The following is a 16,783-nucleotide window of genomic DNA, read 5'->3' on the forward strand; positions in this document are numbered from 1 at the left end:
TAACTAGGGGACAGCTAGCTAGTTAGCTAGCTTGTTAATATGGCCTTGCTTTACTGGTCACAGAAAATGAGCCGAACAGTTGGCTGGTGGCCAGCTGCAGCATTTTATACTAAATACATTGGCTTTATTTCCCCTCAGTATTTAGGAGTACTAAGCTAAAACTGAAAATGAAACCACATAGTGCCACCTGTGCCAGTTTATAAGCCCTCATATTGCTCACGACCTGTGAGGATATTTCTTTACTTTTCTTGTCATCTGGTTTGTTTGCTATTTCAATTGAAAAGGTTTGGTTTTGAAAAAACATTTTTTTTCTCTGTAGAATCCTTTCAAAAATATTATCAGACATTAATAATAATAATCTGAGCCTGTCAGTGGCAAAAACAAGCACTTTCACCTCAATATTGGACCAATTAAAAAAATAAAAACAGTCAAAAATAACTTTTTTCAGTTTAGGACCAAAAGACAACTTAAAGTAATGAATGATTACATGATAATGCATTATAACAGTCAGTATAATGCCTTATGAAAATATTATAATTAGGAGCGTAACCGTTTGGTTCAATATGATACAGTGGTGCCACGGTTCGGTACGGCAGGGTTCAATACAGCAAAAAAGCCATCATAAAGTATGTTCTTTTTGTACTTTGAACAATGATGGATTAATTTGTGTACAGGAAGCTGCAGCAACTCCTGTTTTGTCTTTATCACGTGGGCTGCTGTTGCGCTTCTGTGAAAGAAGGTCTCACTCTCTGGTGGGTTGCCATGTTGGGCGCAGTGGCTCCACCGAGAGAACATTATATTTCCCACAATTTCAGCTTATGCATTTTCCAAATGCAATAGCATTATTCAAACGTATTGTTCGGTTCGTAATGCATACCGTGAGCCTCATACCGAACGGTTCAATACAAATATGTGTATTGTTACACTCTCAATTATAATGTATTACAACTAATACACTATGATCCTTGCAAAAGATAAAAATAAAAAAAAGAATTCAGGGACTGACCAGCAAATGTGAAGTATTATGATAGTTGACTTGACTTGAGTCATATAAAATGCTTTATAATGTGTTATAAATATATATATATATTTTTTTTTAAATATATTTTTATAAATCATTATGAATATTTATGATTGCTTATAACCATAGTTATACAGCTCTATAAGTAGCTGACAACACATTAGAAGTACGTTTGTAATGCATTATAGATATGGGCATTATAAAAAGAGTTAACAATTTGTTAAACTTAAATTTAATAAGTTATCAAACCATTTCTTTAAAGTATATAAATTCAATATTCAGAGCCTATTGCCTCCACACGGCTTACAACATGGCGAGTTGCCGGTTTGCAGCTAACATTGCCTAGAGTACTAACGGTGTTGAAAGAGCAAATAACTACAACAGTGCTGACAGTGTTTAGCTGAGGGGGAACTGGAGGGTTCTGTGACACCGCCTCGGTGCAGCATAGTGGCCATGAGCTAGCAAGTGGGGAACCTCACATTCACTAACTAAATGCAATAAAATCTTCGTGCAGCCCGGCTATGTAAACAAAGCACAGGGAAGGTTAGATTACAACAAACACAGTTACTTCATTCTCTGTTCAGGTAGACATTACTCCACCACATTTAAATAGCAAATAGTAGTTTGCGCTGTAATAATGCTCTGAATATTGTATAGAGAATCTAGAAAGGCACTATACCATTTTATTATTCAAAACAATAATTTAATTTATTGCCAATTTCTTTGGCTCTATTTACAAATGAATTGTTATTGCACCCCCCATGGGCCTTCATTGTTACTCCTATACTGCTCCAGTAGTTTGTGATAATGCACCTTCTGATTAGCTCTCACAATACTTATTAATTTATTCTTTAATCTTATATTTGTGGGTGAACGTGGCCAAGTGGAGAGCAGGGCCTTCCTGCAATCAGAGGATCGGCAGCTCGATCCACTAGCCGCATGAGCAAGACACTTAACCCCAAATTACTCCTATAGTTGTGCCTACGGTGTATAGACAGATACTGAATTGTAAGTTGCTTTGAATAAAAGCGTCTGCTAAATGACTGTAATGTGATATTTCTTTTACCCTTGGTAATCCATGGCTTGTATTTGTGCTTCTTATGAGTGTCCTTATCAGACTTTGTTTTTTCATATAGAGCAATTAATGTGGACATGCAAGACTCACAGACTTTGTTAGGGTCATCACTGGCATTCAAGTTTCATTGGGTCTATCTTGACCTATTTACATTTATTTTTTTTATCAGAAAAATTGCAAAAACACTATCCAAACTTTCGGTCGGGTGAGTGTTGAGGACATATGTACAGCGACGACGTGGTCTTGGACATCTTTGTGTTCTTTTCAGGGTCTATGCTCGCTTGGAATGTCACAGGACTTGTGGAAAGGGTAGGTGTGTGTCAGTTGTGTTGTCCCCGCCCCCGTACAATATCTTAATCTTTGTTTCTGTTAGTATGACGGCAGGGAAGCTTTGGCAATGGAGATCTGTGGACGATGTACTTCGGCCATTGCATTGCCTGGCTCCCAACTTCAACTGCGCAGTCGACGGACGTCAATGGCTCCTAGAAAAGGAACCATTGACGCTTGTGACGCTTTTTTATCATCCTAACACTACCATAAACCTTAAACTTTGAGGAATGGGGAAATGATAATTAGACATGTAAAATTGTAAACAAAGTTAATTAAATAACTTAAAATAAGGGTATAAAAGGAAGTTAAAAAGCAAGACATTATCACTCTTCCTGACGAAGAGGAATATATAGTTTATATATAGAGTCCAATTTGTCAGGATCCCTGTCTGACCCGTTGTGTGTTAACCTCTGTTTCCCCCCATCTCCTCTCCTCATGTGTCTGTCATTCCCCTGTTTGTTATTGTATGCCATGTGCTCGGTGTTTGTTTTCTCCGCCTGCCTCCAGACACCTCCCATGGCCACACCCCTGATTGGTGCACAGCTGCGGACAATCCAGCTCGTTACCACCTGCAGTTGGACACACTGGATCCTGATCCCACTGATCACCGCCTGGCAGTATATCAACCCTGAACTCCCGTGACACAATTTTATTGAACACTCTAATCCCAATTGAGATGAAGTCACTATTGTATCTCGTTGAATATAGGGACACAAAAAGCCACTTAGTGGAGTGAGAGCCCGATTGGTTCTAGGGAGGCAAGCCCCCATTCTGTATCAGGGTGGTACTTGGTTACAGATGTCCCATTTCTGGGTCCGGGGCAGATTTTCATGGACTGTGCTTTTAATTCTGATGCCCTTTCATGGCGCTATAATTGAATTTGTATATTTCCCAACTTCCAATGTGGCCTTTCATAGGGGGAAATGTGGTCACTTATTCTGTATAAGTAGACCTCTGCTCGGGTTGAAGGTGGGGCCGGAACTTTGAAGGGAATTAATGTGGTCACAAATCTTCATCTACCAAGAATGATAAAGGTGTAATTTGTCCTGCCCTAACAAGTTTAACAAAGCTCAGGAAGATGTCAATCAATTAGTCTATACATGCCCACAACCTCTCACCACAAACACTAACAAGTTCAGCTCAGCATAGACAGAAAAACAATGTGAAGTGAAGTTCCCCTGAACGCCGAGGCTTCCTGCCTTTATGTGTGGCTCTCCCTCTGCCGATTGGCCAGCCTGCAGTACGACCGGCCCCACAGGTGGAATCCAATCAACTGATGACCTGTTAGGAATAGGTGAGCGAGAGAGAGAGAGAGAGAGAGAGAGCAAAAAGGGCAGGAGGGGGAAAGCACAACACGTAACACTACATTTAACCTTATTGACACCATTCACATTCCAAAACATAGTTATGGATTTTGTGCTATTCAATAGACTGCATATAGTGTCATGGATAAAAAGCATGTTTGTTCTTCTCATTGTCAAGTGCAGAGAGATGAAATATGCTGTAAGGGTAGTAGATACCTTCCATCCCTCCCCTTTTGCACGCTCCTCAGTCTCCTTTTGTCCCAGCCTCCCCCACCTCTATCTTGTATAAATGAACGCAGAAGCAAAAAAAACAAAAAGAAGTAAACAACCAAAATAACAAACAAGGGGTCATTACATTACATTAGTCATGTAGCAGACGCTTTTATCCAAAGCGACTTATGGTACAATAAGTGTATTCAACATAGGTATTCAAGAGAGCTACTAGTCAAGGGTCAAGACAAATTTTGGGGGAAATGCACTAAGGTCCAACCTCAATACTTACGGCATTGTAGCTATAAAAACAAAATAATAGAAAGGATAAAGAAGAGAGGTTAGCGGGTTTGAATCTGTTAGTCTAGAGTGGTTAATGTATTTAAAGTTTTTCTGTTGCTTTTCCTTGCTTCCATCATGATTGGGTGTAGCAGCCACTGTCCTCAGGATCTCTGGTGAGAACTAATGGAGAATTTGGACTCTTTTAGCTTTCCCATGACTGCAAACTTAATCTTGGAGTCTGTAAGCTTTACCGCAACAGGATGATGCTTCTGTTTCCCAGCTTTAGTCTGTCAGATACATTGAACTTCCACCTCTTGCTCCTCCATCTTCAGGCTGTCTTTCATATTCGACTTGTCTAGCCCTTTCGTTAACTGGTAAGTTTCCATGCATTCTCGCCCGTGTATTATATTGTCGTTCATGCTTCTTTACTGTATATCCAGTATATCATGTGACATTTTAAAGTTTTTGTAAGTCTTTTCAGGTAGTTAACCTTGAACCTCAGCGATGCATTATCTTCCTTTAAGACCTCAATAATGAATTGTTGAACTCCATGGATTTCTAACTTCTCAACAACGCTTCTTACGCTGTTATTTCGGAGATCCTTAGACACCTGAAAGATTTCTTGAATTTCGTTTGCTTTCACATTCATCCTACATTTTGTAGTAATACGCATCAAAAATAGACTCCAAATGTCATGGGCTGTGGTGCAGGGGTAGAGCAAAGACTCAAGCGCAGACACTGGAGACGAGGTGTAAGACAAGGTTATTTACTCACACAAAAGTGGACAAAAACAGGAACCAAAAACAACTCCAACAGGGAGCGTGAAAAATACAAACTGAAATGAAAGGCAAAGTCCAAAAGGCAAAGTCCAAAAAGACCAAGTCCAAACCCTGGGACGTGGAGGGAACAAACCTGGAACACGGAGCACACACAGGGAAGCAACTAAAATGATCCGACAAAACAACAGGGAAGCAGGGGTGTTTATATGAGAGGGGTTGGCAGAGGGAAAACCCAGGGGCAGGTGATTGGGCACAGGTGTAGTGAATGAGGACAATCAGGAAACACACTCAGACACAGAGACACAGGAGGGAGCCGGGAGGAGACCAGGGGCGGAGCTACAGAGACAGAGCTACAGAGACAGAGACAGAGGGACCAAAGCCCAATCCTGACAGTACCCCCCAAGGCACGGATACCAGACGTCCAAAATCCAGCAAAACAAAAACAGGTGGGCGGAGGGGGGTCCGGAGGAGGGACCGGAGGAGGGACGTCTCAAACGTAGCACAACCCAACACGGGTGGGTGGAGGGGGTCCGGAGGAGGGATGTCCCAACCGTTGCAAAACCCCAACAAGGGTGAGTGGGGGGGGTCCGGGGGAGGGTGTCTGGATCTGACCGGCCACGGGTCCGCAGAAGGCGCCGGATACAGGTGCTCCGGCGGACGACCGGACTGCAGGACATGTTTCGGACACGGGTTCTCCGGCGGACAGTCGGACTGCAGGACTAGCTTCGGACACGGGTGCTCTGGAGGACAGCCGGATCCAGAGTAGGATTCATGTCTCGGTGTTCCGTTACCGCCGTCTGTAAGTTTCCTGTTTGAAGATTCCTGTTCTCTCTGCTGCGGGTTATAGTGCCTGCTAGTGTGTCTGCCTTCCGGTATCGATCCACGGGAAATCACACCGTCGATCTGCCTGCCTCCGGTGTCGATCCAGGGAATCACACCGTTGATCCGACCTGCGGAGGAGAAACGGATTTAGTGGCGGAGTTACTGACAACGTCTTTCTCAAGAAAGACATTTCAGGAAAAGCTGGACATCATAAGAAATGGTCAGTCAACACCACAGCTGGCAGCCCTGACTCAGCCAGGAAAATGATTTGTATGAACGGTATTTCTTGCTGACAGCGTCGGAGAAGCGTTGCACATTTTATGGCTGGGTTTGGAGCTATGCTACGCTAACCTGAGGACACCATAGCATTTGAAAACTTTTGGAGAGACTCGAGTGGATCTACAACTCAACGAACACTTTCACAGGGAAACATCTCCACAACCGCGGCCCGACGTGCGGTCAGCGCCGACCGGTGGGCGCCTTGACGTACGGTCTGCGCCGGCCGGTGGGCTCCCGGCCCCGCTGCGAACCTGCCGCAGCAGACCGGCAAAATACAACTGAGGAGACTCGACTGTCATCACTGGCTCCATGAATCGAGAAGGACTTCTTACTGGAACTGAAACGATGTACTGGGATTAAACTCTTTAAGTTTCGGTAAGTCACAAACTGCGTCAGTTTTTTTTACATAGTAACATTACTGCTGTTCATTTGTCTATCGTGTCGTTTTTATGAATAGTATTTCAATGGCTCGTGCTCTTATGTGGTGGAATGTGTGGATCCGCTGCTGGTTTGCTGGATTGATGAGTCATAATGAGGTTATTAGGAGGTAATTCAACTGTAGTAGGACAGCACAGAAGGCCCAGGTATAAAATGCACGGCCTGCCACTGAGTTTAAGTGAATGGGGACGATAATGTTGATTGTCATAGTGTTCAACCAATCAGAGATCTTTAGTTTGACATGTTGGGCATATTCTTTGACATGCCAGAGCCTGCTAGCTGGCCTACATGTACGTGATTGGTCAGTGGGCTAGCCTGACATGTTGGGCGGTGACAATCCCAATATCTGCTGCCTCTGTTGAGTGGACATTTTCAGCCCTCAAACGCATTAAAACCTATTCAAGAAATACAACTTGAAATCGACTGTCTTCACTGGTGTCCATGAATCGAGAAGGACTTCTTACTGGAACTAAAACGCACGGATGTACTGAACAATCGTGAGATTAAACTCTTTGTTAACAAAGAAAGGAGGAGGACTTTGTCTTCAAATAGTGAACAGCAGCTCTGGTAAGTTAAATGCATTTGTTTTTACATCTGCAGTACCTTTAATATGCTTGTTTATATATTATTATTATTTGTATGAAGATGGATTTTTGTTTGGTTTAATTAATATGTGATAGGAACCATTGTTAAATCCAATGTTGCTCTGGGGACATATTTAGCAGTGCCAGTGTTGCCAACTTTGCGACTCTCTTGCTAAATCTGGCGACTTTCCAAACCCTCATGGTGACTTTTTTGTCCAAAGCTACTAGTGACAAATCTAGCGACTTGTTCTGGTGTTATTGAAGACTTTTGTGGTGACTCTGACGTTAAAGCGCGTACGTTCTGCATTGTTGTGAACGAGCAGCGGGAGCTGCCGTGAGCCCCTCCGCTATGGAGCTAAATCCAGGTCAAAAGTTTTGTTCATTTGAAAAAGAATTTGAACCTGAAAGTTCAAGTTGTGGTCTTGAACATTGAAAAATACAGCAATGTATTCAAAATAAAAATAAGTGAATGAAAAGTTTTTTTGGGTTGAATATAATTTTGATTCAGTTCTGGAATTTTTTTGAATACATTTTTTTTTCATTTTTCAGTTTCAGATTTTACATTTTCAGATTCAAATCTTTTTTTTTCAGTTTCAAATCTTTTTTTCAGTTCAGACTTTTGACCCTGATCTAGCGTGGGGGGCGTGGCATCAACTGAGAGGGGCGTGTCATCATGAGTGAGAGCGTAACAAAGAACTTCCTCAACCACGTTGCCTTCAGGTAACCTGGGCACCGCGAGAATTATGATTCAACACTTTCTATACACCATATTCACGTGATTGCAAGTAAAAAACTATTACGCTAGTGACAAAGTTCTGTTTAGCAAGCTGTTTTAGCCTCTAATCACAGTAAAAGAGCAATAAACTATGCCATATTGGGCTGTTCAACTACCACACTTTAATATCTGACGTTTCGCACTTCCACACAGCACTGTGAACGCAGCGTAGTAATGCTGTAGCCGCCATGTTCACCCAGAGCTCTATGATCCCTCATATCATACCAGACCAAACAATGTGTAGACATGTGCGTGTGTAAACCATATGGTACAAACAATGAATAGACGCTGCCGTATTTACGTCTATATGACGTTATCGTGAGTGTTGATGGAGCTGCTATAATGTTAGCATAGCCTAGCACCGATCGATCCGCGCTTCATTGATAAAACAAGTACAAATCGGCATCATTACGTAGTTATTTCGGAGTCCCTTTTAGTCGGTTTATTGCCGTTAAATCACAGCCAAGTCAGTTTATTGTGTGTTCATACCGCTGTAGTAAACAGCCGACGTGTGGCTCGCTAGACACAGTGAGCTCGATGAAATCCACGGAGCTCCTCCAGACATGAACCAGACATGACGGTGTTTAGTTCCCCGTGATATCTGGGACTTCCACAACACGTACTGAGCAGAAATAGAGGCTATTTTTCTACGGTTGATGGCGGACAGTTGAACAGCTTTCAGGCCGATAAGCCACGCCCCCTTTTCGGCGCGTCCAGCGCGATGGACGCGAATGAACACAAATAGTCCCCGGCGATGCCGGCGGCGCGATGGACGCGATGAACGCGATTCGCGCCGCGTTCATCGCGTTTGGTGTGAACACACCTTTACAAAGGCGTTCGCGAGAAAGGCTCAAAATGTGTCAGCGGCAGCTAGTGGAGGCACTTCCTGCTGCTAGCTCAGCTGCCGTGTGTGTGAGAGGAGCCGCGGCGGTTTAGCCTTTATTTGTCGTTATTTGACAATATGTAACAGTACATTAAGGTCCTTGAAGGTATGACTGTTGGTAGTTGTAATTGGTTTCGTAAAGAAATGCCGAATTGTAATAGTATGGCTACTTCTATTAACATCAGTTAGCATTTGTTGCCATGGCAACTACACCAGCAGACTAAACCGGGGTGAATTTCACTGCACAATGGATTTATAAATTCAGAAAAACATATTTTCAAAAAGAAAGAGGAAAACATCTCTCTACCTGTGGTGATAAATAAAACATATGTATGTTTCCTGCATTAGTTTACTGCTGACAGAAGCGCTCATTAAAGGTAAACTCCCTCTTGTGGCCAAATGGGTCAATGACGCTGCTCTTCAATATGTACTATCTCTGGGTGCAGAAAGTGCATAGTTTAATTAATGTTAGCAGTCGTCAACGTTGTACTCCCTGGAAGTAGCATTTCCATCATGTGATTTTTGCATTAATTTGCAAGGTTTCCTTGATTATTCTTGATGTTCTATTTGTATTAAGGCAGCCATACAGTTATATACTACAACGTTATTCAAAATTCGATAGTTAAATTCGATAGTTAAATGTATGTTGTCAACCAGGTTACCTGAAGGCAACCTGGTTGAGGAAGTTCTTTGTTATGCTGTCACTCATGATGACACGCCCCTCTCAGTTGATGCCACGCCCCCACGCTAGATCAGGGTCAAAAGTCTGAACTGAAAAAAAGATTTGAAACCGAAAAAAAAAGATTTGAATCTGAAAAATATAAAATCTGAAACTGAAAAATGAAAAAAATGTATTCAAAAAAATTCCAGAACTGAATCAAAATTATATTCAAAATTATATTCAACCCAAAACAACTTTTCATTCACTTATTTTTATTTTGAATACATTGCTGTAATTTTCAATGTTCAAGACCACAACTTGAACTTTCAGGTTCAAATTTATTTTTCAAATGAACAAAACTTTTGACCTGGATTTAGTTCCATACTCTGCCACCCCAAAGCACACACAGGCGCCTCGCGCTGCAGTCAGAGCAGAGAGGAGACGCACTCTATCTATAGGTGTTGGCTATATTTTGACACAAAACAAATAATAACCGTAGCTGTGTTTCAGCTGCAGGTCAGCATTGAAGGCCCAGGTATAAAATGCATGACCCACCACTGTTAAGGACATAAAAACCTGGATGACCTGCAACTTCCTGATGTTAAACTCGGGCAAAACTGAAGTTATTCAATTAGGCCCAGAACACCTCCGAAATCCTGTATTATCTTCTCTGCACTGGCTCCCTATAAAATCTAGAATAGAATTTAAAATCCTTCTCACCTACAAAGCCCTAATTGGTCAGGCACCATTTTAAGAGGCTTATAGTACCACATTACCCAACTGGAGAGCTGCTCTCCCTAAATTTAGTGTTACTTGTGGTTCCTAGTCTTAAAAAGTAGGATGGGAGCCAGAGCCTTCAGTTATCAAGCTCCTCTTCTGTGGAACCAGCTTCCCGTTTCAGGATGTTTTGGGTGGGCCGTGGTGTGCTTAGATCAGAGGGCAAAAGGCCACCACAAATCATCCCATATGTGCAAACCTGGCCAAAGATGTATGATACAGTGTTTTCATGCATAAAACAAGGTTTAATCCAACTCTCATAGCAAAATAAGAACAGAAGTAGAATATGTTCCGTCACCACTCCATTTAAGATCAATTCCTGTGGGCACATTAACTGAAAATGACAAAGAAATAGTATGGTCCAATGTGAATAATTCCATCCTAACAAATAACCATAAAGATTCAGCCTGACAAGATGTAAACCAGTGTTTGCTATGAAGGCAAATCACTGTCAAAATCCGAGAGCGCAAATGAGATCCATGCGCGCGCGTATTTTACTTTGACAAGCGCTTTTATATCACTCCGTGAGCAAAATATACTGTCGCGCGAGCAAAATATACTGTCGCGCGAGCAAAAGTTGCTCGAGAAGCTTAAACTTGTTCGCTCGCGAAACTATATTCTTTTTTCTGCTCGCTCGCGAGTAGTTTTTCTTTTTGACAGTAAGTGGGCGGACCCAGTCTCGATTGTATCTCTACATCTGATTGGTTACAATGCTCGTCTTTGGATAAACCGGATATCACTGACACAGACGCCAGGTCTGTTAGAGGTGGTTATCAATCCGCCACTAAACACTACTCCACTACATTGCCACTACATTTGCTTTGAATTCACTCCATCATTCTATTACAGACGATGTGTGTTTGATAGTCAAACTGTGACAAACCGCTCAAAGACACTCTTTGATCTTAATTGATTAAAACCTGATGCGATCATATTTAATCATACTGTTGTGTTTACAGAAGAGATATAATGTAGTTGTATATAATATGAGCAACAATTTGGACCTGCTCAAAGATCTGGAGCCAAGATTAGGGACCACTGTTTGTATATTAACTGTTAAATCACTGACAAGTAGTTAGTGGATGAAAAAGTATTCAGATCCTCACTGCAGTAAATGTACTAATACCATACTGATGAAACAATAATCCACTACGAGTAAAATACCTGCATTCAAAACCAGTTATCTTAGTCAAGTATGTTATTATCAGCAAAATGTACTTTAAGTGCAGAAAGTAAAAGTACCCGTGCAGTAAAATGTACATTATTTGCCCCTGACCTGTAGTGCAATCTGAAAATCTTCCCCTGACGTCTGTGTCAGAGTGATATCCTGTTTATCCAAAGACGAGCATTGTAACCAATCAGATGAAGAGATACAAGGGAGACTGGGTCCGCCCACTTACTGTCAAAAAGAAAAACTACTCGCAAGCGAGCAGAAAAAAGACTCGCGAGCGAGCAGAAAAAAGACTCGCGAGTGAACAGGTTTAAGCTTCTCGAGCGACTTTTGCTCGCAGATATAAAAGCGCTCGTCAAAGTAAAATACGCGCGCGCGGATCTCATTTGCGCTTTCGGATTTTGACAGTGATTTGCCTTCATAGTTTGCCCACAAGAGCGTTCCTTGAGAGGAGAAAATGCAACCGCAGTGCAAAATGCTCTCGGCCTTCCTGTGGTGACAGTGGAACACCTTTTTTGTTCATGTCCTGCAAGCTTTGTACAGACTTCCTGTTTGTTACAATGACATACCTTATGGCTGCTTACAAAGAAATCCAAAGCTAAGGTAGATAAATAGTAGTGGTGTAACGGATCACGGATCGATCCGTGATCGGTTCGGATCACCCCTCCCGGTTTGGATCAATTTTTTTATTTTTTATAGTTCATCATGTAATAAAGTTTTACTGCTGCTGTTCCTTTTCAAGTAACAAGTCCCCGAATAGCAATACAAAGTGTCAGTGAACAGATATAAAGCAGTAGTGTGTTCACGTGAACGGAGCGTGTTGAAGAAACGGAGGAACTTGAGAAGCTCCCGGCGTCATTTAAGTCGCAAGTTTGGGAGCATTTTGTCTTATCTGTAACTTATAATGATAGATAAGGGTGGTGGACAAAACTGTTCCGGTATGTAGTCGTTAAAATTAAAATAAATTTAAATAAAAAAAAAAGATAAAATAAGACAAAGCCATTTAACTAAAACCCGACAACGGCAATACATCGGACATATCCACACATATGAAGCGCCACCATCCCGTCTGTCAGCGATGGGGGACACTCCGTTGTGGAAAACAAAAGGATTTCAAGAACGTTCCATGCCTCTTTGAAGAGGAAAAGACTGTGACCACTCACTTCATCACGGAGTAGTGGTGCTGCAGACACGCCCCATCTGTGAGAGTCACACAGCCACACACCTGCGCAGGTGCTGACAGAAGCAGCAGAGTGGAAGCTAGACAGGCCCAATAGTAATATCCCAGTCACCACAGAAAAGTATACCCTGTCCCCAGACAATGTAGATATTCTCATCTTTTTGAAAACATTTTTTAAAGTTGTAGACCATGGGTGTCAAAGATACGGCCCGCGGGCCGCATCCGGCCCGCCACGTCATTTTATGTGGCCCCCAGCAAAAAAAGAAAATTTGAAATCACGCACGGCGGAGCTCCTCCGCGATCCGCACCACACACCTCCAACAGCGTATGTGGCAGCAGCAGCAGCAGCAGCAGCAGCACCCCCCCCCAACCGGCCCTTCGGGGGCAACCATGATGCCAATGCGGCCCCAGAGTAACAATGAGTTTGACACCCCTGTTGTAGACCATTTCACAGTAATGGTAAACTTTATTGCAGTATATTTGAATGACATAACCTGACAGGAAGTACACATTGACCCAAGTTGTTGCCGAGCAGTTCAGTTCAGTTCAGTTGAAACAGTGGAAGCTAGCTACGGTCTGCTCTGCTTTCTTTTTTGATGCTGTAGACACTGGCTGTTTTTTTCTTTCAATATTGATCAAAGGAAGAGGATATCAATATACCTCATGTAATAAACTTGGATGTCATTGTGTGTAAATGATGTGTCTGTGTCTTTGATGTTACCCATGATCTGGAATGAAAAGAAAACTGTTACTATGGAGTCATTGTTACTACATTATTTTTGACCTTTTTTGATAATGTATATTATGTTTAAGTGGGAAATATTATTTGACAAATGATTGTTTATCGTTTTTTAATATGAACCTGAAAACATAGATGTCATTGTGCGTAAATGTTTTGCCTGTGTCTTTGATGTTACCCATGTACTGGACTGGACTTAATAAACATCACCAGTCGGTCCAACAGGGTCTGGAGCCCAACGGGTCCCGTTCACAGGCCAGGGCCCGTCGTCATGGCGCCCGGTGGGTGAGGGATCCGTTTAGAATTGAGGTGAAACCCTGTTGTCCATGGTGTATAGGATTTACAGTGAGACAAGCTGGAGATTCTTCTTACTTAGGGTTTAATTGCTTTGCTTGATCTCTTTAGTATCACAGAATCACATTTACAGTAACAGCCCACCCTCACTATCTTCTTTGGACTGCACCCTACCCATCTGCAACCTCTTCCACCCCCCTCAAACTCACTCTCTGGAGCTCTTTCTGGAGCACACCTAACCCCACCTCTAGTTTCTTACTTTACTGTCACTATATTTATTCTCTCTCCTGTTTGTCTTTCTCTGTCAGTCTCCTCCTCTGTCTTTCTGTCTGTCTCTCTCTTTATTCTTCTCTCCCCATGGCTGTGCAGTATCTGTCAAGCCTGAAATTTCTCCAGCTCTGACTCCAGACCTTTTTTGGTGTTTTAGTCTCCCTCTCTCCTCACTCTATTCAACGTATTCCAAACATTCTACTACAACAGTCAGACCTAATAGAGAAGTATGTACATAATCTGAAACAAATCCTCTTTTCCTTTTCCGTCTATCACTTGTTACATTTTTCTATTACCTGTTCTTGTTTGCTTTTCTTCCCCTTTTCATCCCCCAGTCACAAAAACAGGAACCACTGACCTGAATCAGTACTAGCTGTTGCTGTGACACTTAGTTTTTTTTGAGGAGCGCAAATCTCTTATTTTGTAAACCGTGCAAGGGTCTCTTTCAGTTCCCTTGTTTTTTTTGTATCCCTGGTGTCTCACTCATCTGTCCCCTCTCAGTCCTCCTCGTGTCATCTCTCACTCGCTCTTTTTAAAGAACAAAGCAGAGAACGTTTCCTCTCACCCAGCTCACTGGATTAGAAAATCCTTTACTGTCTGTCTGTTTATACGTTTACTCTCTCTGTCTCTCTTTCCTCCTTTACTGCAGCGTAGCTCTGTGTATGTACTCTCTCTTACTCTCCTCTCTTTCTCCTCCCCAAATTTTCTGTTCTGACTTTTCAAGTGAACTGCCTCCTTCCTCTTCTCTCTTTATAAATACACCACAGCTGCCACACTGCACCGCCTTAATTGCATATGCATTTACAGCATCAAACTAATACTCCAAGCTTCCATATGAGTTGTGATTGTGTTTTTCTCAACCTAGTCTATGAGCAAAGCATCAAAATGAAGCACAACTGTATACTTTTTGTGTATTTCTGAATGACTTATGGTGTCACCAACACATAAGAGTGAGAAAGTTATCTGTTATGAAGAAAGGAGAAAGTGATAATCATTTTTACATTTTGTGTTGTGGTAGCATAGACAAAATGTACAACTATTTGGACTGTGTGCCTCTGGTTGCCCTGCTGGCACATGTGGTCCAGTTACTTCTAAACTCACAGCAAAACAATGTTTTCAGTTCTCCGATACTCGATGCCCAACGTTCCAGCACCTACTTCATTTAAATGTATTGATCTTTAAAAGTGTGTGGAGATTTGTTTGTACTGTTTCATCTTTCTCACCTACTTCAGATGAAACTAAGCCCACTTCCATATGATGAAAGCTAAATGTCCACACACATTTGAAGATCTCTGTCATGGCAGAGGAGTTGCAAAAATGTAAACAGGATAATTGGGAGGCCTGCCTGAGTTGGAGCAAAATATTTAAAGACTTTTAATCCTTAATATCTACAAATGTATATATATGTATGTATGCATTTACAGATTTGTTGACACATTTACAGATTTGTCAACACATTTACCAATCTCTATATATATATGAGAATGAAATCTGATTATCCACACAGGTTTAGAATACACATTTTCAGATTCCTGTACACATTCATGAATCTCAGTATGCATTTAGAAATTATGCAAATAATAAATCTGCAAATAGTTCTGCTACAAGCATGGCCTCATAGACATGTATTTACTTTAAAATCTTTCAGATTCCCTTTTTGGTATCCTTATCTTGGAGTTTTCTAATCTACTACGGCATCAGCAACTCTGTTGAATGATACATATGAGGAGTGATTTGGAGGAAAGTCTTTGGCAGTAATCCTTATGTAAAATAAATAATGAATGTGTGTTGCCAGGACAGCTCACCTGCTAATCTGAATGTAGGAGGCCATGTTGCTGCATGCTCACATGTTACATCAAGGCTTTGTTAGTAAATGAAGGTGACACTAAGCTTGTCAGCTTGAAAAGCAGGTTTGCACTTCAGTCTGAATGTGCAGTGTTGTGTGCGTCACTGAATGAGACACTGTGGGAAAATGAAGGGAGGGGAGGAGAAAAATAAGAGGAGGAGGGGTGGGGGGTAATTAAATAAAAGGAAGCTGAACCTGTGACTGGCAGGAAAAAAAGAAAGTGACTGACAGCATAGACTGGTCAACTTGCTAAGGCTTTTGGAATATCTTCTTGTTTTGATCTTCTGGGTTTAGAAGATGAGCTGTATTCCTGCCTCACACAGGTAAGCTACACAACTAAAATACTCAAAATACTCTCTAAAGAGACATTTTAAACAATGTAACTACTCAAACTCTCATAGCTGTAAGAAATGAAAAGTGTTGTATCATATTTTTAGAGTATGATGGTAAAAATGAGGCCACACTGTTGAATTAACAAGATAGCAAGACACTTGATTCAAGAAGCTTCTCATGCCTTACATTCACTGCAATGAGAAACACACCAACACCCTGGGATAAACATCATGTCAATCATTTCAAAAGGTCACGATACTGTAGGTTCAATTAGTATTGTAATAGAACTGACAAAGTATTGTTAAGTATTGTGATTGTAGAAACATCAATGTGTCCCTTTTTTTATTCCAATGCTCCATGCTTACGTCATCAACGTCAGTGTACATTTACAGTATTACATATTATGTACATTCCTTCATCTGTATTTAAAAAATGTAATGACCTGTTACGGTCTATCTCTTTACATATTACGGGTAAGTTATCGACTGGAAAATCACTTTTGTATACTTCTTATAGTAAAACCAAATGCTCTCTTATTTGTCTTCATCATTTTCATCCTGCAGGGTCTTCTTTCTTTATCCAGTTCCCTCACTCCTCCCTCATCCTTGGAGTTGAGTAGTCACTTGTTGTTTAGGCCTGTTATGTCATTAAGGGCTTACCTGCAGATTAGCACAGCAGGAGAAATTCTTTCCCTGCCCCCTTTCCCCTCATCCCTACACTTGTTGTCAAT

This window comes from Pholis gunnellus (genome assembly GCF_910591455.1).
Source record: "Pholis gunnellus genome assembly, chromosome: 13".
Lineage (NCBI taxonomy): Eukaryota > Metazoa > Chordata > Actinopteri > Perciformes > Pholidae > Pholis > Pholis gunnellus.